Genomic DNA, 24,040 nt, shown 5'->3' on the forward strand with positions numbered 1-24,040 from the left:
TCGGGGACGTTCACCCCTTAGTTGTGAGGTGACGGAGGTTCTCTCCTTCCTACAGGAGCTGTTGGATAAAGGCTGAGCCCCCTCCAAGCTTAAAGTTTATGTGGCGGCTATCGCAGCGTTTTCTGAGACAACGGTCGGTCAGTCAATAGGAAGGAACGATTTGGTCATCCGCTTCCTTAGAGGAGCTAGGAGGCTGAATCCTCCCAGACCCCCGTCAGTCCCTGTATGGAACCTCTCGACGGTTTTGGAGGCCATGAAAGGTTCCCCTTTCGAGCCTATCCGAACGAATGATCTGTCATTCAAGACAGTGTTCTTGTTGGCTCTCGCTTCAGTGAAGTGTGTGGGTGACCTGCACGCGCTCTTGGTGAGCCCGACGTGCTTGGAGTTTGGGCCTAATGACTCAAGGGTCATACTTAAACCTAGGCACGGTTATGTGCCGGAATCCCTCAACACGCCGTTTCGGGCTCAGGTTATTTCCCTGTCTGCCCTGTCGGTGTCAGGAGAGGATGGAGACTCGAGTCTTCTTTGCCCCGTTAGGGCTTTAAGAGCTTATGTGTCTCGCTCCGCTGTCTTTAGACAGACTGAGCAGCTGTTTGTCTCGTTCAGTGGACGTTCCAAGGGATTGGCTGTTTCGAGACAGAGCCTATCCAGATGGATAGTTGACGCCATAGCGTTAGCTTACGCTTCCAGGGGCCTTCAGTGCCCACTGGGCGTCAGAGCACACTCCACAAGAGGTGTCGCCTCGTCGTGGGCGTGGTCTATTGGAATCTCCTTACAGGATATATGTATGGCGGCAGGATGGGCCTCGCCGTCTACATTTATCAGGTTCTATAACCTGGAGGTTCCCGCCCTGCAAGCAGGGCTGCTGTTGGTATAGTCGAATCAGGGCCCTGATTGGAACTCTGAGATCGCGAGGTCTATGCGCTGCCGACTATTATATGGGCAGTATTGCGTAAGACCCGCATTACCACATTGGTCAGGCCTTGCCTTGAATGAGTGATGTCATATTGCCGCGTCTACGGACGCTGCTAGATATGGGACGGAGGGTCCCCCCCCCCTCCTGTTCTGGACTCTCTGTGAGTCCCTCTGGTGACTGTGCAAAGTAAATCCTGGGCGTTGCTTCCAGGTTTATTGGTGTGTGATCCCTGCGTGCACGGCGCTTTACATGGGGTTCCCGTAGCGTCTTAGCTAAGACGCAGTACGAGAGAACTCTCGTAAGAGAACGTACTCGGTTACTAACGTAACCTCGGTTCTCTCTAGAAGAGGGAACGAGTACTGCGTTTTCTGCCGTGCGTATGATTCACTCTGGTTCGCTTCGGCGATGAAATAAATCAGGTGAGTCATCCTTTTTGAGCTCCCTTTATAGGGCTAGGCCACACCCGTTTCGGCGGGAAGTGACATGGAGGGCGCAAAGCGCCCTCATTGGTCTGATGTTGCATCAGCCTGCGCTCGATAGGCTTGTGCAGTTGCCGCAGAGCAGCCAATGAGCGAGCGAGCCGTCTCACCTATGGCTGTGTGCTGCTGCAAATGCGCTTTACAATAATTCAAAATTAAGGATAATTTTTTGCTTCAGTATTTCGTGAAAATAGACTTTTGCCGTAGCGTCTTAGCTAAGACGCAGTACTCGTTCCCTCTTCTAGAGAGAACGTCTCGGTTACGTACGTAATCCTGTACCCTGATGGAGGGAACGGAGACGTTATGTCGAACGACATATGGGGTCTCACTTGGGAGCCCAATCATCTCTGAATTTAAGAGAAAACGCCAATGAAAATTGGCTAGTGGATTAACACACCTGAGCCACTCCCCGTGCCACGGGTATAAATAGGGTGACAGGTGCATCCACTCATTATGTTTTACGCTGAGGAGCCTAGAACGTGTCCCGGCAACAGCGAACGGTTCAAGGTTGTGGCATGGGGACATAACGTCTCCGTTCCCTCCATCAGGGAACGAGGGTTACATAAGGTCGTAACCTTCCCAAAGCCCCAGCGCAAATTCACTGACCTTGGTACCGAAGGGGCCAAAGGGTGAGTACATCGCTGCTGGAGAAGGCCACGCTGCTGTTCCGCCCACATAAAGTTAATGGAAGGTATTTCAACCTTCAGAGAAAGATTACTTCAAATCTTCCCTATTTGTTCTTTCAGCTGGCAAGACAATGGGGAAGCAAGCCTAGGAAAAGGTCGCTACGGAGACCACATCCTACCCGTAGGGAGGTGACATGTGGATATACCGATATGGACTGACCCAGGGGATAGTACTACATATGGAAGGGGTCTCTGCGGCAGGTCCTACCTTGGAGTAGGGATGGAACGGCTGCCAGAAGAGACTGACAGAACGGGTCTGTCAAGGGAAGACACAGGTTTGCCAAGAGGGAAACCTTATCGTGGAAGAATACACATATGGGATTACCCGTAGGGAACCAAGCCATATGAACACCTAGCCCAGTACAGGGGCTGACCGGAACTCCGGGCATGCTAACGCCAGTACTGGGCCTGGCGACAGACTGCTCCACCAAGTCTGACTGCTGAGGGTGCTGGAGGATGCTCGACCAGGGTACGCCAACCGGGGAACTCTACTGGGAGAAGAAAGGCGCTCACATCCCCGTGTTAGGGGGAATGGCGCAGCAAGCGTGACACCCAGCCAGCCCTTCCCGCCAATTACCTGTTACCCAACACACGGGAAGAAACTGACTCCACACGGAGGTTGTAAAACCTCGCAAAGGTGTTAGGTGTCGCCCAGCCCGCAGCTCGACAGATGTCTGCCAGAGAGGCGCTGTGCACCAGTGCATAGGAGGAGGCCACACTCCGTGTGGAGTGGGCCCTCACCCCCAGGGGGCACGGCTCGCCTTGGGAATGGTATATCCACATGTCATCTCCCTACGGGTAGGATGTGGTCTCCGTAGCGACCTTTTCCTAGGCTCGCTTCCCCATTGTCTTGCCAGCTGAAAGAACAAATAGGGAAGATTTTAAGCAATCTTTCTCTGAAGGTTGAAATCTCTTCCATTAACTTTAGCGCTATCTTGAAAAGGCTTGGAGGTCCCGACCCTCTTGATGGAAGTGAGCGCGATCATGAGCGCTATCTTGAGTGTCGCCGAACAGGCCTACCTGGGAGATGGGAGCATCGAGAAAGCGGGCCTTGTCCATGTCCCTCATCTCAGCCAGGTTCAGCCAGAGATGCCGCTCCTGGACCACCAGCGTGGACATCGCCTTCCCGAGGGACCGCGCCGTGACCTTCGTCTCCCGTAAGGCAAAGTCAGTCGCCGTGCGCAGCTCCTGCATCAACCCCGGGTCGGTACCACCCTCGTGCATTGCTTTGAGCGCCTTGGTTTGGTGTACCTGCAGGATAGCCATGGCATGCAGGGCGGAGGCAGCTTGGCCCACGGCACTGTAAGCCTTGGCAGCGAGCGCGTACGGCAGTTTACCGGCATTGGACGGGAGACGCGGAGGATTCCTCCAAGTGGCGGCGTTTTGTGGGCACAGGTGCACCGCAACCGCTCTCTCCACCTGGGGAACATCCACGTACCCCCTGGCTGCCCCGCCATCGAGGGTGGTGAGGATGGAAGAGGGAGACGAGCGGCTTCTGGCCGTGAAAGGGGCCGTCCACGACTTCGTCACCTCTTCATGCACCTCCGGGAAGAAAGGCACCGGAGCAGAACGAGGTTGTGAGCCGCGTCCCGCACCGAGAAACCAATCATCCAGCCGCGAGGGCTCGGGACTGGGCGGTGTAGTCACCTCCAGCCCGATACTCACGGCTGCACGGGCAAGCATGGCCGACAACTCCAAGTCAGATTCGGCAGCGACAACACCCGAGCGACAACACTCGAGGGGGGCAGCGACAACACCCGAGGGGGGCAGCCCCGCCGAATCGCAGAGACGCGATGTTGGACGCCCAGCCTCAGCATGTTGGACGCCCAGACACTGCAGACAACGCTCGTGACCGTCCACCGAAGACAGGAAACGACCGCATCCATAAGGACACGGACGAAACGGCATCTTGAAAAAGACGCGAATCGCCCGTGATTTGCTCTTTTAGAAAACTGTCTCTTTTAGCCGAAGCCCCAGGGGAATCGCCGTCACAGGGACACCGCTGTACCGCGCCATCACACCGACCAGGAACAGCTTCTTTAAAACAAAGATGAATGGCTTTGTAGTGACTGCTCTCATCGACTACTCGGCTCCGAAGCAAAAATCTAATGAGTGGATGCACCTGTCGCCCTATTTATACCCGTGGCACGGGGAGTGGCTCAGGTGTGTTAATCCACTAGCCAATTTTCATTGGCGTTTTCTCTTAAATTCAGAGATGATTGGGCTCCCAAGTGAGACCCCATATGTCGTTCGACATAACTCGTAGTGACCGACAGATAGGGAACCGAGGTTACGTTAGCAACCGAGTACGTTTTGTTTTTCTGTCTTAAAAAGAAAACCATGAAATTACTGTATACAAATAAATGTATTCACACAAAATTATATTTTTACATGTTAATTGTCAAGTAGGAATACAGTTATGTGTTGTATTAATTGCTATTGCTATTGCTATTGTAAATATAAGCTGCCAATCATAGGCTGTTTACTTTGAGTTATGTCTACAATTTTATCTATGTATGAATGGCCTTGTCATCTTTGTTTTAATGCATGTCAGTTTTTTACTTTGAAAAGTGATGTATAATTAAAGTTTTTTTTCCATCATTTTTTTGTGTTTTCTTTATTAAAAACCTATAAGTTATAAATAATATAACTAGTTAACTGGAGACTCTAAAATTGGCCAAGGTGTGAATGGTAGTTTTTAACACAGTTACTTTAGCAACGAACCTGAACCCTGCAAAGAACGGGAGTTCTTTAACATTTATATATATATATATATATATATATATATATATATATATATAAATGTATATAAACGTTTTGTGCTTGTTTTTTTTTTTTTGGTTTTGTTTTTTTAGCAAAGGATGTTATAATCTATAGTTCTTTTTGAAACTGTACTTACTTACAACCCTAGTTTGCAAACCGGAAGAACTACATAATTAACGTGCTGTCTATCACTTTGTAATCCGCTACAACAGGGAATTGTAGTTTTTTTTTTCTTTCTCATTACTGGATGTCTGGAACATAAAACTTAAAGTGCATTCAGGGGTATGGGCAGATGAGAAACACATTAGTCTGTTCAGAATTTGAAATTGTGAATGATAACTAGATGAAATTCAATTTTGACCATTTTTTCTGATGGCCCTTATTTGTGATCACGCCAAAAGGTAGCCCTCATAATGGAATAGTTCAAGTGCTTTGTATAACAGTTGGTCTTATCATTGTGGCCCCTTCAGTTGCTTAATTATAAGACTCACAACATGCATCAATATCAAAGTTCAGAGGTCAATATAACAGCCTTGGCATGCTGTTACTCTGCTGATCAAGACCTTTCCAATGATGTATTTGGTTTAGTCCTATGTCAGGGTTTTGCACTGACACTGTTTGTCTTGTGTTTTTTTTCTTGTGTCTATGTCTTGTGTCAGCACATGGCTTTGTTGATTGTTTTCTTGGCCATGTGTTTCCTTCCCTTGTCAAAAAATCCTATTGGAATTTCACTGGATCTTACTGGATTCTTAGAATCCTATTGGACATTCTGATTGATTTTAATGGAATTTCACTTTGTCCTATTGGATCTTACTGGATTCTTAGAATCCTATTGGACATTCGGATTGATTTTAATGGAATTTCACTTTGTCCTATTGGATTTTATTTGATTTTTAGAATCCTATTGGACATTCTGATTGATTTTAATGGAATTTAACTGTGTCCTGTAGGATTTTATTTGATGCTTAGAATCCTATTGGACATTGTGTTTTATTTAATGGAATTTAAATTTTTAATGTAGGATCTTTTATTGATTTGTATTATATTGGACATTGGGATTTTTAAATGGAAATTCACTTTGTCTTGTAGGATCTTATTTGATTATGTTAATTACTTTTAAGAGTAACTTTACATTTTTAGAGTAACACTGTGTGTGTGTGTTTGTGTGTGTGTGTGTGTGTGTGTGTGTGTGTGTGTGTGTGTGTGTGTACTTGTAACCAATAAAAATGCAGCCTACATATACACAAATATAAAAACTGAAATTCATAATACAGTAAGGCAAAAATAATAAATATGGTATTTAATAATATCCGAATAAGTTAAAATGTCTTAAATCTGACTAAAAATTCATAGAAACACAAACATCTACGTATAATGGTAGTGTCGTGACGCCTTCCCTTTAAGTAATCCCAGAGCCATATAGAGAGAGAGTTGTGACAACTCCATTGACTCCAATGGAACGCTTTTTACAGCAATGGCGGCTCATGGAGCCTCTCAATAGTTCCCGGAAGTAGCAGCAAACCGATGCCGCGCCGTAGAGATGCAGCAGAACAAACCGTTTGCGACGCACTTTTAAAAGGTAAGACGTTTAAATAATACGATTGTAAATTATTAGTACATCTTAATAAAAATAAACTGTAAGTTAAAACCTTCTAGTAGATTATAACTCATTAAATGAGTAGATTTAAGGGATGTTATCAGATAACTAACAGATTAGGCAAGGATTGTAGCTGAATAAAGTTAGTAACTAACACCCTATTATTTGTAAAATCTGTTCTCTTAATTCAGTTTCACCCATCGTGTTTGGAATTAGAGAAAAGGAGTCTAAACATTTTTTTTTTTTTTCCTGGGTGGGGAAAGTTAGCAAACGTTACATAGCCTATTAGTTCAATATTAACGTTTGACCGGGTGTGACAGCGGTAACTGGAAGTGGTAAAATGAGGTTATAAAGTTTGTTCCTTATTACAGGTATTAAATAATTAAATTCCTTAATAATAAAATGCACCCTATTGATATAAATTTAGAGTGAATTGAGTTTGCAAAAACATGGGTGGAGTGTTTTTAGTCATTGTGATTCATTGACTATTACCTATCTATATTATAATACTACTGTATTATATACTTAAACTTGTTACTGTGAAAAAGTAACATGCTGTAACGTTCTGTGGGTGCTGGTAGGTGGAGGATTAGTGGTACCACTGGACTGTTCTGTGATGGAGCATCAGTGAGGATGCAGGTCAGGAGTGCTGAGGGGATTTTTTTTTTTTAAAAGCTGCATTTTCATTCTTTATTTTTCTTAGTGCTGCCTTTGCATTGTTTGATATTTTTTTTCTTGTCTCTTTTATTTTTTTTAATAGACCCAGGTAACTGGCTGATGGTTCACTGGAATGCTGACTTTCTGCTGGATGAGTGGATAGTGTCAGCTGTTCCTGTCTCTCCTCTCTAGCCATGTCCTCTATTTCTTCACTGTCACTTTCCCTTCTCTAAGTGTCCTCATTCATTTTTTCCACAACCTTTGAAACTGATAGAGGCAGAATACATGGAATTGCTAATTTTAAATATTGAAAATATCACATCACTTCAAAATTAGAAATATTACTTCAACTAGTACGAGTTTGTACTTATTATATATGTATCACCTGAAATAATATAGCTGTAATCAGCAGCGATTTGCTGTATGTTTACAGGTCTAGGGGTGCATCGTGGAGCAGGGGCACTCCTCTTTTTGACCACAAAGGTTGTCAGAATAGCACCTGGTCTCAGCCTACTCTTTTATTTTTTGGTCATGACAAATTGGTTTTCCTCAAAATGTGCCTGCAGAGTGACTTGAGTTTAGTTTCCACACACAACTTTTTTTTTTTGTCTACCCACATATTAAATGCACACTTATAGGTAACACTGATGACTCCCTGCAATGTCTCAGCTCCCTGGGTTTAAATACATTTAAGTATAATTACCTAACAATTTTTTGTTGTTGTTGTAATTTTTATTTATATTTTGCTGCTGCTGACTTGATCCAACCATTATTTTCTCCTCTCCATGTCAGCGGGGAAGCCATACATTTGCACACCTTCCTCTGACCGAGTGGAGCATCCCCATGCAGCACAGCAAACCATGGTGGAGACTATGCAAGGACACATGAAAGAAAGGACACATACAAAATGCTTGGAATGCTATTAAATTTATTAAAAATGTATTCATGAATTGCTGTAAATAGTTAATTGCATTTATTTCAATAAAAATACAAAGAAAAAGTCATCTCGTAATATATAATTACAATTTAAAATAACTATTTTCTATTTTAAAATGTAATATACTCATGTGTTGCCAAGCTGAATTTTCAGCATCATTACTTTTGAATGGCATTGTACATGTTTGTATACGAGTATGCCTGAATATATTGTGTATATGAATAAGTACATAATTATATTAATATATGTATTTGTAAGAATTGTAAACAATAGGCTTAATTTTACATTTACTTAAAATGCTAATTACTGCTGCTAACTGTATAGTGCAGTGCAAGCTGAAAATCAACTGTCACCAGCCTGTCTCTGTACTATCTGAAAGTCATCAATATGACATTAGTTAACATGAGATCAGTGAAAAAAAAGAACAATATGTAACGTAAAAAGGCAACCGCAACCCGTGTTTATACAACTTAACTTTAGCCTGAAATAAGTTTTTAAAATAACGGTAATTAAACACTAATCCTGAAAAATTACCTGATTTGATATTTTAAAAACAACATCGCTATAACTACATATTCATGCTACATACATATGTCGGTGTGTTGTATAAATATATAAAATAAATGCATTTATTGACTCCTTATTACCAGAAATCGCAGTTTTGTCACTCTACTCTATCAGTTTGAATGGCCGCAAATGCACTTCCTGGAACTATCTGAAGTCTACATGAATCACGTGACAACCAAACATTTCGAACTTCCGTTGTCGCAACTCTCTCTCTCTATGGCTCTGAGTAATCCGAATGTAGTGCGCGTGCAACTGTAGCGCGCATACTTTAAACAGTAACGGTCAAAGAGGAGAGGACGCTGAGAAATCGAGTATTAACGTTGTTAAACTTGTGAAAAGTTTATTTAAAGACGCTAAAAGGGAAGAAATGCCGATACTTATCTGGGCTGTATTCTAAACAAACATTTTTGAGTTAATTATCTGCTGGTGAGCTGTTGATCTCGTTTTCTCATTAGTACAGTAGTCTGCCATTACATAGCAAAAGCTAAATTTGTTTAACAACTGATATTAATGAAATATTATTGTATGCAGTTTATAATAACATTTAATTGTATAAAACACTGGAGCAGTGAGTACAAAATGCCTGTTCTGCCACTTTGAGCTGTTTTGAATTGTTCTTTATGGTTTTGTTTAGCGCAATAATTTAATTATTTGTATTTATGGAATTATATGTTCTTACGGGCTGTTGTCCAGGTCAGGTTTTATGTTCCAGTTAAAAAGTTTGACACATGGGACAGCAATTCTCCTGTGATGTGTGTGTGTGTGTGTGTGTGTGTGTGTGTGTCTAAGTTACACACTGTAAAAAGTGCTACACCCACAAAGTAGGTTTTATATATTTTAAATAGTTGTAATCTAGTTTATTTTATTTGTTTTATACTAAAAAGTATAAATATACTTCCTCTTTACTTAAAATATATCATTTTTTATATAACAATATATTTTAAATAAAACAATTGCAATTTATTTGGGTAGCTTTTTGTATGAGTTTGTTGTGTAAAAGAAATGTTATAAAAGTGAGTTGACATACACAATTTATTTGGGCAGCTGTCGATGTGGCATGTGTGTTCATCAAACTTAAATATTTAAAATAAAAAACACATAAAAATTAAGTTGGATTTATCCCTTTTTCACTGGACTTTCTGAGGCAGATGCTTCCTCGGCACTTCAACTGTTTGCATGCTGCAGCGGATCTAGATTTCAAGGACTGATTAACACAGTAAGTTGAGCAATATTAGCCGATTTACTGGTGATGTAATGTCAAGCGAAATCGTTTACTCAACTAGGGAGCTGAGGTAAGGTTTGCAAATTGTACTGTATAGCTAGCTATCCTGCACACATGGCAAGCTAAGTTGGCTGCACAGTGCTAAGCAGTGAGGTCTTGTAGGCAATGATCAGCAGCAGACAACAGCAGTTTTGTAATAGCAGACCGTGTTGTAATATGAAATTAAGTAAGTGCTTTAGTCATGCCTATTATGTTTTAAGACAACTTTGGCTTTATTTTTACCAATAATATCACTTTTAATCGTTAGTTAGCGTTAACTTAACCTGTTAACTGCCATTCACATTTTTGAACATATACTTGAAAGTGCATGATCCAAACCTATAATTCACGACTGAAAACATTTTGTAACATAATTTTGATGTACAATTTTCATGGTAGATGAATTTAAAATGGGTTTCAAAGGATGAATTTTGAGATTTTATGTTTTCAAGTGATATATAATTTCTGATGTTTTCTAAAGTTTGATAGAGAAAAAGGCAACAAAGAAGACTTTTTTGACGAAGGTCAGAACTCCTGTTATAATGTAGGTTTTTGGGGTGCACTCTTGCCATAAATTAACCTATTACTTTTCCTATAATTTTTAATAAAAAAGATTGGTAAAATATCTATTTAGCAGTCTTAGACCTTTCCAACAATATATAGTTTGTCATGATTAGATTAGGATTTAATTGTAATATAGTGAAGTAAACATAGGTGTCCCACCGAGGGGCCGGGTGACAGTTAACAGAAACTAATATTTGACATTCAACGGTAAAGTAAAAGTTCTAGACAGCACACATTAACATTAGTAACTGGCTACACTAGTTTTAGTTAAGGCTAACAAACGATTATATTATTAAGTTATATTATTGGTCAAAATGAATCCCAATTAAAGTAGCCTTAAAACACATAGAGGCATGAGTACAGCACTTATACACAATCTTTTTTTTTTTCAAAGTGCTATGTACTGTAAATAAAGGTGACTTGACTTATTTAATTTCTTTTTAATAACACAGTCTCCGGTGGGGCATGCAGCTGACTCCTGGGGTGCTCGTGTTATCAGCAGCAGAGATGTAAGTGCATTTGATAACACTGGCTCAAAACCATAAAACAATTTTAACCTAATACTTAAATATTTTAGATTTACCACTGGTTTTTAAACTTATTCTAACATGCATATTTTTTGGTCTTTAGATAACCAAGAGTTTTTGTTACCTGGGGTCTTCAAACTTCAGATACAGGTAAGAAAAACTTCAGAATAGATACAATTACAGCTATAATTATTCCCAGGTAAGTAAAACATAGGCAAAATTGCAAACAATAGTGTTGGCTCCATACAATTACATTTCTGAAGGTTTTATGTACCATCCACCAATAGAAGGCAGATATGATCACCTTTCTGCCTCCTTCTACTACTGCACTAATAGAAGCTTGATTCATATTGATAAATACAGCCTACTTAATTTTGTGAGATGCTGGTGATAGTGTGAGATCTTGTACAGTACAGTGGTAGTGGTGTATGTCTAGGAGGACCTTTTACAGCAATTGAATGGTTGAAATACAGAGGATCTCTGATTTGTGCTACTGTCATCAGGCAGTAAATTTTGATCAGATTTTACTTGTTAACAGGATCCGTCTGCCTATGTGGAGAAAAGGAGAGAAGTGGTAGTACTGAGATGCCTGATTGAGTACATGGGGGAGAGAAAAGAAGACCTCATCAGTGTCCACCATGTATGTACTGGGCTTAAAGCTACTTGTCTAATTTCTGTCTGTATGTATTACTATTGTGAATATATGGGGTAATTACTTTGCTCTTGAAAGATATTTAAAACAGTAATGTGATGACCAATAAGGTACAGGCAATGAAAATTGCATTGTTTTATTTTAATGTATCCTTTGAACCAGAAAAGACAACACTCATGCTACAGTAGATCATGATAGTATAGTACCCACACTCAATGACATTGTCATGGTAGACTTTACTCTGGTCACATGCCCTAGTCAAAGTATCTGTCTAGTATCCATCACCTTAAGCAACTAAAAAGTAAAATTTTGACTTTGTGTCTTATCTGTCTTCTACCAGTCTGCTATATTCATCTCATTACCTGTTTGTCTGACCAAACTCTTGATTCTTTTTTGTCTCCCCAATAGTCATGATGAAAGAGAGGTGCACGCTGAGCTTGGCAGTTCCCCACTGAAAACATACCATGCCATCAGCCAAACACGATTGGAATTATCATACAGTAGAAGGACAGCCCGTGGTCAGAGGTGTGCCAAACCTGTAGAAAACATGTTGCCTCCTGTTTGGACTTGCCTATGCCCACAACCTCAAGTATCCCTCAAAACTGGTGTATATTTCTGAGATATATCAGAGGCTCTTTGTGGGATTGGACCCCATGCATCCTATTGTGTATCTTTTGTAGGCACTGTTAAAAGTGACACTAGTTGACATTGAATAAATTTTATTGTCTTTAATCTGTCTTCCAGTCTTTTTCTTCTTCAACTGAATTTGTAATTTTTATTGACAAAGTCTGTTTATGTAAAGTGATTTACTGTACTGCTTAGAATATATACATTTAGATTTATTTTCTGAGGTTATAGCCAGGACTTAATTAAAATGTTTATACACATTTGATCAGGTTAAATTTACTATGAACATAAAGTTCATAAAACCTAACTAAAATGAGTACAGGTTACTTGTAGCAACACATAAATACGTTACATGTACCAAGAAAATTAGGTTTATCTAACTGAGTATTATAGCACTTATTAGTTAACTCAACTTGATTTTGTTGTGTTTGAATTAAGTAATGTTACAGAGTTTATTATACTTGAAAAAGGCTGCAAGTTGACTCAACTTAAAACATCCAATGCCGCCACTTGCCTCACTTTTTATAAGTTAGATCTAGGTATTACTTTTTACAGTGCATGGAGAAGACATGCATGACAAGAGAATAAGATGACGGCCTGTGTCAGCGAGGACCTGTTACGTTGCCTGGTAAACAATTGACCATATGCACGGAGATCTTTATAACTTCCGCATAAACATAAGCCAGCTCGTAAACTTCCGTTAAAGCTGATTGTGGTGGTTTACATAGGTACAGAAACCTCTCCTGCCTAGTTCTTGTCAGAATTAAAAAAAAAAGTCCTAGAATCACAAAGTCTGATGACATTTAATAAGAACAAAAATATGTCCCAACACCAACAGTGTATAAGGGAGAATTATTTAAATACTTAACTAGTTAACTACAAATGAAATGTAAATATTAATGGTTTAACAATTAAATAATGCATTACATTTTTTTTTATATTTTTATATTTAATTTAGTAACTACATTTTTTAAGTTTTATCTTTAACTGTAAAAGCTGCTAAATATATTGTCTTGTTTGTCTAATTGTGCTCAGCTGTCCCTCAAGTTTTTTCCTCCCCATTTATAGTGTCCCTTGCCCTATTGTCTTTGCCGGTTCGTGGTCATTCTCTCGCCTTGTCTTTGTCTCTGTCTGTGGATGTGGCTGAGTATGTGTCCGTTGATTTAAGTTGGTAATTATTTCTTTCTTATTAAGTTACTCTTTATTTTATTTTTTTTATCCACTTACTGTAGGGTAATTATGTTCCTGCCTGGCACTTGGTCTGCTTCAGAGTTCCCTTGTCAAAAAATCCTAAAGGATTCCAATAAGAAAACTGTACAGGATTCTAATTTGATTTTCTATCATATTTTCTATCAACACTTTACTGTAACAATAATAATAATAGCAAATACAATCACATCACAACACAGAACAATAAAACATTAAACAATATGTAGAATTTGAAATTGTAAATCATTATAATACACCTCAAAGGGAATTTAAACTATTAATTTCATGTAATAAAGTACTGTTTGTGTGTAATGTAAAAACAGAGAAAAATACTGTCTCAAATAAATTCCAAAGCAATCACTAATGCTCTGTCAATTGAACATATGCACGATTACTTCCTGGTTTTAGATAAGCCAGCTCAGTCATTTCCAGTCAGTTGTACTGTGCTTTAAGGGGACTGCCCTTTTCTCAGCGTCTCTACAAAATCTATTCACAATTTGAAGAATTTTTTTTTTTTTATCTAAGATGGATGAAATGTCCACATTTACCATTTCAGATATGACAAACACGAGTGTTAAATATTACGCAGGTAAATCTGCTAAATTGTTTTGGACTCATTGCTTTGATTGACAGTAATAACGGAAGACAAGCCAATGTCAAAATAGTGAGGTCCATTATGTGATTTAAACTAAATTCAGAGTAACAAAATTACAACAGTAACAAGTCTGTGTTGACTGAATATATTTAGCAGCTTTTACAGTTAAAGATAAAACTTTAAAAATGTATTTACTAAATTAAATCTAAAGAATTTATCTATCTAATCTATAGAAAAAAAAATTGTATGCATTATTTAATTGTATGTTATACCATTAATATTTAACTTATTTAATTTGTATTTAACTAGTTACGTATTTAAATAATTCTCCCTTATACACTGTTAGTGTCGGGACATGATATGAGACTTTTTGATTCCTTCACTTGCTGTACTTTATACTTCAGTACAAAAAAAAAAAAGTACACAAATTTGGAGTCAAAATCTTTAAAGTTAAAATTTTACTGCACAGCTATAGAGTTGAGTGGGCAAATATTATAAGGGTTTAAAATGTGTTCATGACTATGTAAGTAAGTAATTGATAAGTAATTGATTATTAATCATAGCATTGTGATGTCATTTGGGAGATAGCATCACTGTTAGCCTGCACCTAAACCAGTGGTTCTCAAAGTGTGCTACGAGTCCCTCTAGTGGTACAGAGAGGAATCACTAATTTAATTATAAATTAATGTTAAAACACAATACTTTTGAACTTAAATGTAAAAACAACTCTACTCAAATAAAGATTAAGTACAATACAGTTTTTATTTAACTTTTAGGTACAACACATTTTAATTTAATCATTATTTCCGTTTTTTTTTTATTTACCTGTTTGTAAGCACAGTGTAGTGTTATTGTTAATGTTCAAAATGTATATTAACAATGTTAAAGTGGCTGACAACAGAAAATATAATAATAGTTAGGCCTACTACGCTACTGAATTTTAATGCATGTAATTGGTATAAAATTTTGAGAACCACTGGCCTATAAACAGTTACTATAGTGTTTAGTTGTCAGCATTTCAATGTAGTTACGTGTCTAGGTAATCGCCTGGGATTACTAGGCTTGGCATATACAATTATGTGTTGTTAAATAAAATAAAACTGTATGTATGTTAATGCCATCATCTATCATTATTGTATTATTTATGAAGATGGAAGGTTTTTTTTTTTTTTTTTACATTTCTGACAAGAACTAGGCAGGAGATGTTTCTGTACCTGTATAAACCACAACATTAAATCAGCTTTACCGGAAGTTTACGAGTATTGTCTTATCTTTATGCGGAAGTTCCATGCATATGGTCAATTGGTTACCAGGCAATGTAACAGGTCCTTCAGCTGACAAGGGCTCGCCATCTATTCTCTTGTCATGCGTGTCTTCATGTACACACACATATCACGGGAGAACCGGTCTCATGTCAAACTTTTTAACTGGAACATAAAACCTGACCTGCACAACAGAATATATTAATCCATCAGTACAAATAAAGCGCTACACAAAACCGTAAAGCACAATTCAAAACGCTCAAAATGGTGGCAGAACAGGCATTTGTACTCGCTACTTCCGTGTTTTATACAATTACATTTTATTATAAATGGCATAACTTACATTAATATTTCATTAATATCAGTTTTTAAATTAGCTTTTGCTATGTAATGGCAGACTCCTGTACTAATCAGCAGATACAGTAACGAGATCAACAACTTACTAACAGATATAATTACTTCACCCAAAATGGTTCGTTTGGGATGCAGTTCAGATATGTATCATTATTTCTTCCTTTTTAGCGTTTAAATAAACTTTTAACAAGTTAAACAACGTTAATCACTCGATTTCTCAGCTTCCTCACCTGGGGCCGGTTGCACCAGCTGTGCGTAAGTTATAACTTAGCCTAGTTTTGACGTAAATGGACACTAAGTTACGACGTACGGACTACTAAATATTTTTGCGTTGCACCATTAAACTTAGTTTAAACGTAACTATACGTTGTAACTAAATATTTACGGAAGCCTCTGTCCATGAATAACGGTCGGAATAAGATGTCAACCAGATTAGATCACATTGATAAGCTCGTATTTGATCATGAAGAGCCGCAAGTTCGTCAACGAGTTTTACAAGACAGACATCATCCGTTGGATATTTATGATGATGTCGACATATATGCTCGTTTGCGCTTTAAAAGAGAGGGCATAATGCGGATAACGGACATGATAGCATCTGATATTCAGCACGAGACAGACAGAAACGGCGCTCTCTCCCCAAGCCTTCAAGTGTGTGTCGCCTTACGTTTTTTTGCAACTGGATCAATGCAAAATGTTTGTGACAGATGAGTTTAATTTGCTTTCAAGGACTGTTTTGTTTTCTTTGTATCCATCAATTAAAATAAGAATTTCTTCATGACTGAAATTTTTCTTCCTGTTTCTTTTCTCCTCCATGTGTGGGATAGATATTTTCAATTAAAAGTGTAATGTTTTGAGTTCGATAACTTGTGCTTTAATGTGTTTTTTAACTTTCAGTTTAGGCCAGTCAAGAATGAGTTTCAAATTATGCGCTGTTCAGACTATTTCCTATTTACCTTTTAGAGGGCTTGTGATTGGGTTAAGAAAAATAGACGTCATTCTATGCGACAACGCATTACTTTACGGAGAGCTTACGACCTACTAGCTACGTTCTGCCTTAAGAATAAATGGTGCAACCGAATAAAGTACAGAGTTAGTTATAAACTAGCTAGTAGTTACTAAGCCTCTAGTTTGGACTTTACATTCCAGTTTAAGTAAGAACTTACGAACGGCTGGTGCAACCCTACCCTGACCGTTACCGTTCAAATTATGCACGCTACAGTGTCACGTGCACTACATTCGGATTTCTTAAAGGGGAAGCGTCATGACAATACCATTATAGATGTTTGTGTTTCTATGAATTCTTAGTCACATGTAATACATTTTAACTTATTCGGATATTATATCATTTAAAATATTTGCCTTACTGTATTATGAATTTCATTTTTTTATATTTGTGTATATGTAGGCTGCATTTTAATGGGTTACAAGTACACACACACACACACAAACACACACACACATACAGTGCTACTCTAAAAAAGTAAAGTTACTCTTAAAAAGTAATTAACAGAATCAAATAAGATACTACAGGACAAAGTGAATTTCCATTTAAAAATCACAATGTCCAATACAAATCAATAAAAGATCACATGAAAAAATTAAATCCCATTAAATTAAACACAATGTCCAAAAAAAATTCTAAACATCAAATAAAATCCTACAGGACAAAGTGAAATTCCATTAAAATCAATCAGACTGTCCAATAGGATTCTAAGAATCCGGTAAGATCCAATAGGACAAAGTGAAAATCCAATACGATTTTTTGACAAGGGTTGTATATTTTTATATTATTGATCAATATGTGAATCTAATTACCGGACTACGCATGACACGATTTGGCACAGATTTTTTTCAAACCACCCTCTGCTCTGCGATGATTTGTTATATTTGGTGGAGAAACCAAGTCTGACCACCAGATGCTAATGCACACTGTGCTAAAAGCTTCCAGTCATTAACTGTTTTTGGCACAATTTCATGAAAGCCTCAAACAGTACAGAAAGCCTTGGTTTCCCATCACTATCAAAAACAAGGCAACCAGGCAGAGAAGCAAACAGCATGCAGGGGTTAAGATCAGAATAAGGTCAGAATCTAAAGATTACAAAATCCAGAGTCATAAAACCAAGAGTGTAGAGTGTGAAACAAGCAACACTTCACACTGAAACAGTCAGGGTTTAAACAGGCCGGTCTAATCTAATTAGGTCAGGTCTAATTAGAATAAACACCTCAGAAGAATCGCATCAGAGTTCAGGTGATTGTCTGGTGGAGGTAAAAAGTGACAAACTGTGTGACAATACCAAGAAAACATATAATTGTACTGTATATTACTAGATTTCACATTGTCTAGAAGAACAAATAAATGTGTGGTGCTTGTTCATTCAAAATGTGCCATCACAAATGTAAACAATTTTCCAATTTTTTCATAAGGTCAGTATGACAGCTGAGAGTCTCAGTGTGAACAAACCTCATCTCTCCATCAGTCCAACTCAACTGACTCATTTCAGAGAATAAAGAGTCAAACAGTCAAACTCATATTTGAGTGATTGTGTTCCTCTCAGAATAGAGCAGCTCCATCAGCAGATGTTCAGCGTCCTCACAGGAGCTTCATGATACAGTAAAACTACACAGAGTCAACACACAGAGAACCAACAGTGATCTGTTTCTGTGTTTGAGCTTCACAATTTGACTACACAGTCTTGTGTCAGAATTTCCATCTTCTGCAGGTGTTTTCATGATTAACTGATTGATTTTCAATTAAAAAATATGAGCTTGAGTTCTGGAGCCTCATTTATAAAGACGGGCATATCATTTTCCGAAATTCTGAGTAATTTATTAGAAAAAACAATGTACACATTTTTTTTTTTTTCTAAATGCATCAATCTTTATAAATCTCATTTAATTTTAAATACAAGCACAGCGACTGAATCAGCCTACAGAATGGCCACAAATATCACTTTATGGTTCAGAAGAAGTTCAGCACTCATAACCATGAACAAGAAAATCCAAATGTGTTCATATTCATGAAATCATTAATACCTGTGATGTAATATTATGTAATATAAAGGATAATCTTAATGAATATTGTGATTGTCTATCTTTACCTTATTATTATTACTATTATTATTTAATCTGTACAGTTTTATAAAAAAAATGTTGAACTATTTTCATGTTATATATATATATGTGTGTACAAAGTTTGTACTAATGCTCTTTTATACAGATACAAATATTTTCACAGAGTCAGAGAGGCTTTATTATGGTTTCAGCTCTATACAGCTCATACACCGTGAAAGGAAACAGCGTTTCTCCAGGACCGAGGTGCTAGACGACAACATTAACTACAAAACTCACATTGTACTATGCAAAACAATATACATAATTAAAATATCTTAAATAATCTAACATAATACTGAAACTGGAAGTAAAGTAAAAAGTTGAACATAAAACAAAATACAAACTACACAGTAAGTGCGTGTGTGCATTTCTTGAATGAAACATTACATTACAATATATACACACACACACACACACACACACACACACACACACAAACACACACACACACATATTATATATATGTATATATATATATATATATATATATATATATACATACAAACACAAACACAAACATACATATTTTTGTACATAGAACAGGTCACAATATTAATTGACAAGGCACAATATTGAGGTCGATTTATGCAAATGTGCGGACGTGCAAAGTATGCAAGTTGGGTTTCAAGTGTTTGTGATTCAGGTATTCTAGAAGGGGTGTATATGTGTGAGTGTAGTTGTCAGATCAGTTAACGTGGAGTTGAGGAGTCTGATGACTCGAGGGAAGAGACTGTCCCGTAATCTGACCGTGAGGGTCCGAATGCTTCTGTACCTTCTATCGGTTGGCAGGAGGGTGAAGAGCTGGTTTGAGGGGTGTGTGGGGTCGCTAGTAATCGTGATGGCTTTCCGAATGCAGTGTGTGGTGTAAACGTCTGTGAGGGGAAATAGACTCCAATGATATTTTCAGCTGTCCTCGCGATCCGCTGCATGTGATCTCCTAAAGTCTACTACCATCTCTTTATTTTTGTCCACATTCAGGGATAGTTTGTTAACTTTACACCAGTCCACTAGCCGATGCATCTCCTCTCTGTACAAGACCCACCACAGTCGTGTCATTAGTAAACTTGATGATTTGGTTTGAGCTGAGCATTGCTGCTCGTGTGTCAGCAAAGTGAACTGAAGTTAAATGTTGAGCTGAAGTCTATGAACAGCATTCTGACATACGTGTCTTTTTTATCCAGGTGAGTGAGTGAGTGAAAAATAAGTGAAGTGACATTCAGCCAAGTATGGTGACCCATACTCAGAATTTGTGCTCTGCATTTAACCCATCCGAAATGCACACACACAGAGCAGTGAACACACACACACACTGTGAGCACACACCCGGAGCAGTGGGCAGCCATTTATGCTGCGGCGCCCGGGGAGCAGTTGGGGGTTCGATGCCTTGCTCAAGGGCACCTAAGTCGTGGTATTGAGGGTGGAGAGAGAACTGTACATGCACTCCCCCCACCCACAATTCCTGCCAGCCCGGGACTCGAACTCACAACCTTTCGATTGGGAGTCCGACTCTCTAACCATTAGGCCACGACTTCCCCAATGTGAGTGAGAACTAGATGTGGAGTGATTGTGATGGTATCATCTGTTGAGTGTTTTGGGCAGTATGCAAACTGTAGCGGGTCCAGAACGGCAACACAGTCTCACTCTCTACTCGTCAAATGTCTGACGCTTGGTCAAGGGATCTGGCGTCACTTTTTTGACGCACTGGGTATACCTTTGGCGTTATTTTTCAACGTGCAGGTTAGTCCGATAGACTTCTATAGAACTCAGCAGCGTTTAAATTTGATGTCTTGGGTCAGCACACCGCAACGAGACTAAATAAATAAAAATAAAAAAAGAATAGGCTACAAAAAATTATATATGACAGAGATCATTTTATCTGGCCCTCCAACTTGTTTTTGAGGTTTAAAAATCCTCGCAATCTGATATCAAAGTGTTCTCTGTGCAAAGGCTTAGCGCGTTCATCAGTGGTGAGTTTAACAACACTCAACTGCAGGTAAAACAGCATTCAGCGGCGAGTTTGACCAAAGCAACGCTCAACTGCAGGAAAAACGGCATTAAAAGGTGAGTTTAACAACGCTCCAAGGCGCGTGCAAGTAAGCAGTTTAACCGTTTTCTTACAACCCATTCTCGCTTATCGCTTATTCATAGTTTATCACTATGAAATCACGTTCAAGAAGTCTCAGTCAGCACACATCGCGATACTTGCCATCAGTTTACATGTGCCACAGGTTAGGTGAGTAGATGCAAATTCGCTCTTTTAATGCCTGTTATAAAAAGTATTCTGTCTTCTTTATTAATCAGATTAGCGCCGTATTGTTTACCCGCTGTATTATATCAGTCATCCGAGGCTGTCTTTGAGTTTCATTGCGTTTAACTAAATGAACACACCTGCTAACTAGTGTGATTAAACTCTGTCGGTCACGTGACGTGCCATAGACTTTCAATATATTCATTTCAGGTTCAAAGATGTAAATTTGTAGTAAAATCATGGTAACCACGACACGTACAACAGTAACAAATTACATTTGAAGTTAAAACCCAGGAACGGGCCATTTACCATGTTTTTACCACAGTAACTGTAGTTTTACTATGGTATATTAATAATCAATACAACAATACAATAATCATCAAACTAACTATGGTTGTACAACTGTAATGGTCGTTTTTTGATGTGCTTTTATATGACAGATATCACAGTAATCACATTTACGGTACCATGCTTTTGATACCTTTTTATGTAAATCCAAAAAAAGTAAATAAATAAAAGGACACATTTTTCCCCTCTTGCAGTTCATTCATATCAGTTTATATTTTAAATATTTTGCTCACAAAACATTATTTAAATTCTGTTTATAATTCTATTTTATTCTACCCCCCCCCCCCCCCCCCAACCTTTCATATTTTTATTATTATTATTTTTTTTTTAGCTGAAAAGACAAAAAGGAAGCAGTCAGCCCAGTGGTGTTTCTGAAGAGGTATTCCTTCAGAAATGGAGAAGACAGAAAGCTGCGGAGGCAGACATTTGCAGCAGTAAGTCTGTGATAGTTTGACCTTTTTATCAAACTGCTGTTATAAATTGCACAGCATTTGTTGTTTCTTAAACTGTTGCACTGTCCAAATACCCACACTTGCCATCTTTGCACTTGACCACTTGATTATTTATTTGACATATTTCCTGTGTTTAGCCCAAGTGTTCGAGTGAGCATGATGACCACAAGTGTGTGTCAAACTTTTCATGACCTGATGACTGTGTTTCCCAATCCTGGTCCTGGAGAACCCCAGCACTGCACGGTTTTGGTGTCTCTCTTATCTGACAAACACACTTTTGAGGTCTTGGAGTCTTCACTGATGAGCTGATGAGTTGAATCAGGTGTGTTTGATCAGGGAGACATCTCAAATATGCAGCGTTGGGGTTCTCCAGGACCAGGATTGGGAGCCACTGCCTTATGGGACACACTTAAGTGTTTACAGAGATTTTTAGTTTTTTTTTTTTTTTTATTATTATTCAACTTTGCATTTTAAAATAAATTCTAAATCTCTTTTCATTAGTCCCTATTACAGAGGACAATTTAATTTTTGGTGCTTCTAATTAAGTGAAAAAAATATTTTCAATATCTAATTATTATTATTAATATTTCACATACATTGGAAATGTTATATTATAGCTTATATTATTATTATAGGTTATATTATATAATATAGCTTGTTTTTAATGACTTGCTTTTATTAATGGATGCATTTAACATTTAATTATACAGCATCTTTACAGAGGCTGTATAATTAGACACACACATACACACAGTAATGTATAAGTTGCATGTAATGTAATAATATTTCTTTTCTTTCTGTCTTACAGGATTGTTTGCAGATAATGCTGTTCTTCTTTTTCAGAAGTTTTTGGTGAGCCAACCCTCACAAACCTTCCTAAAAACTAAAAGAGCCTAAAGTCTCAGCGAATCTTGCCATGACCAGCTCTTCCCAGGTACATTTGTTTAGAATATTTTTGAATCAACATTTACTCATCAAATGCTCTGGTCTGAATCTTACTTTAAATTAACTTAATTACATGTTTAATGAGCAATATTAATTACACACAGAGTAAGTAGAGATTATCTTGTTTTTCAGAAGATAAGGAAGACCAAGGAAATGATTTGCCCAGGATGAGGAATGAAGAGCTCATCTTGTGCTCAAACAAACAGAAGTCCACTGGTATGTGTCTGAAGCAATGCTGTTATGTGTTACAGCACTTTATGATGATCTCTCACAGGACTGGTCATGTCAGCCTTGATTATTCTTTCTAATATGTTTTTTTTTTTTGATACAGCTATTACAATTATAGCATGTTGGCAAAGTGTGACTGGAACATTTTTAAATTTTAAGTTAAATTTTAAACACACCACCTGTTTGTCTTAAATAAAAGAATACAAGTTTTATAAAACTGGTTTACATTATTTCATTGTTTCATACATGTTTTGTTATAAATTGTGGATTGATAGTTGATTGGTTTGAAGCAAGGCCTTACACTACACAGACTAAAACACATTTGTGAGAGAAGTCAGGAACTTTGGAGAAAGATTCTAGAGGAAAAAGACACATTTACTGCAACAATAGATGAATTATAGAGGCAAACATTTCTGTCACATGCTAAGGGGTGTCTCATGAGCAAGTCCTTTGCCTCTAACTTTTTCTTAATTCTTGCAGAATTAAATTTTTATTGCAGTATTTTAATTTGTACAGAAGGTCTCATCAGCCAAATGAGGGGTTTTGACCAAGTGATGCTCTTGAAAGGAGTGAAAGAAGAGGATGTGGTAAATTGTCTTCAGAGAAAAAGCTTCTCAAAAGGTCTCAAAACAGCTTGAATAATGGTAAGTGTACAGTACTACAAGGATCATAGTTGCTCACCCTGCTAAAATCATGCAGAACATAAGCTGAGCTCTCTGTCCATTAAACAACTTCATCTGAATTGTTTGTATTGTTTTGTTTTACTTTGACCAGGTCTGGGAACTGTCTGAAAATGGGATGTTAGGACTGAGAGATCCTCTGGCTGAGAACAAGCTACACCACATCAGTGCTGGATATCAACCACAAACTGTTTCCAGACACGAGAGAAGAAGATCATGATGGGGAGATGAAACCAGTTTAGATGTGATGATAAGGAATCATTATTTTCTGGAACAGTATCACATGTCTTATATGTATCACATGATCTGTATCACAGTTGACTGGATGGAATCTTTTTACTTTTAAGGACATTTCATCACTCCTCTGTGTGA

At 38.2% G+C, this 24,040-nt stretch overlaps 1 protein-coding gene, 1 long non-coding RNA gene and 1 pseudogene across 2 annotated transcripts in view; 1 reads left to right on the plus strand and 2 right to left on the minus strand.

Moving 5' to 3' along the window:
* The window catches only part of LOC132125468 (uncharacterized), a 1,183,551-nt gene that overhangs the window by 948,673 nt on the left and 210,838 nt on the right, over positions 1–24,040 (minus strand). The gene's annotated exons all lie outside the window — the stretch shown is intronic.
* Positions 1–24,040, plus strand: part of LOC132125471 (immunoglobulin kappa variable 3-15-like) — a 444,765-nt pseudogene that overhangs the window by 414,351 nt on the left and 6,374 nt on the right.
* Positions 15,216–15,880, minus strand: LOC132125383 (uncharacterized). Its single transcript, XR_009426901.1, has 2 exons — positions 15,743–15,880; positions 15,216–15,483 (listed from the first exon to the last, which is right to left on the minus strand). It is a non-coding gene; the product is annotated as an uncharacterized LOC132125383 (long non-coding RNA).

This window comes from Carassius carassius, chromosome 43 (genome assembly GCF_963082965.1).
Source record: "Carassius carassius chromosome 43, fCarCar2.1, whole genome shotgun sequence".
NCBI classification, from domain to species: domain Eukaryota; kingdom Metazoa; phylum Chordata; class Actinopteri; order Cypriniformes; family Cyprinidae; genus Carassius; species Carassius carassius.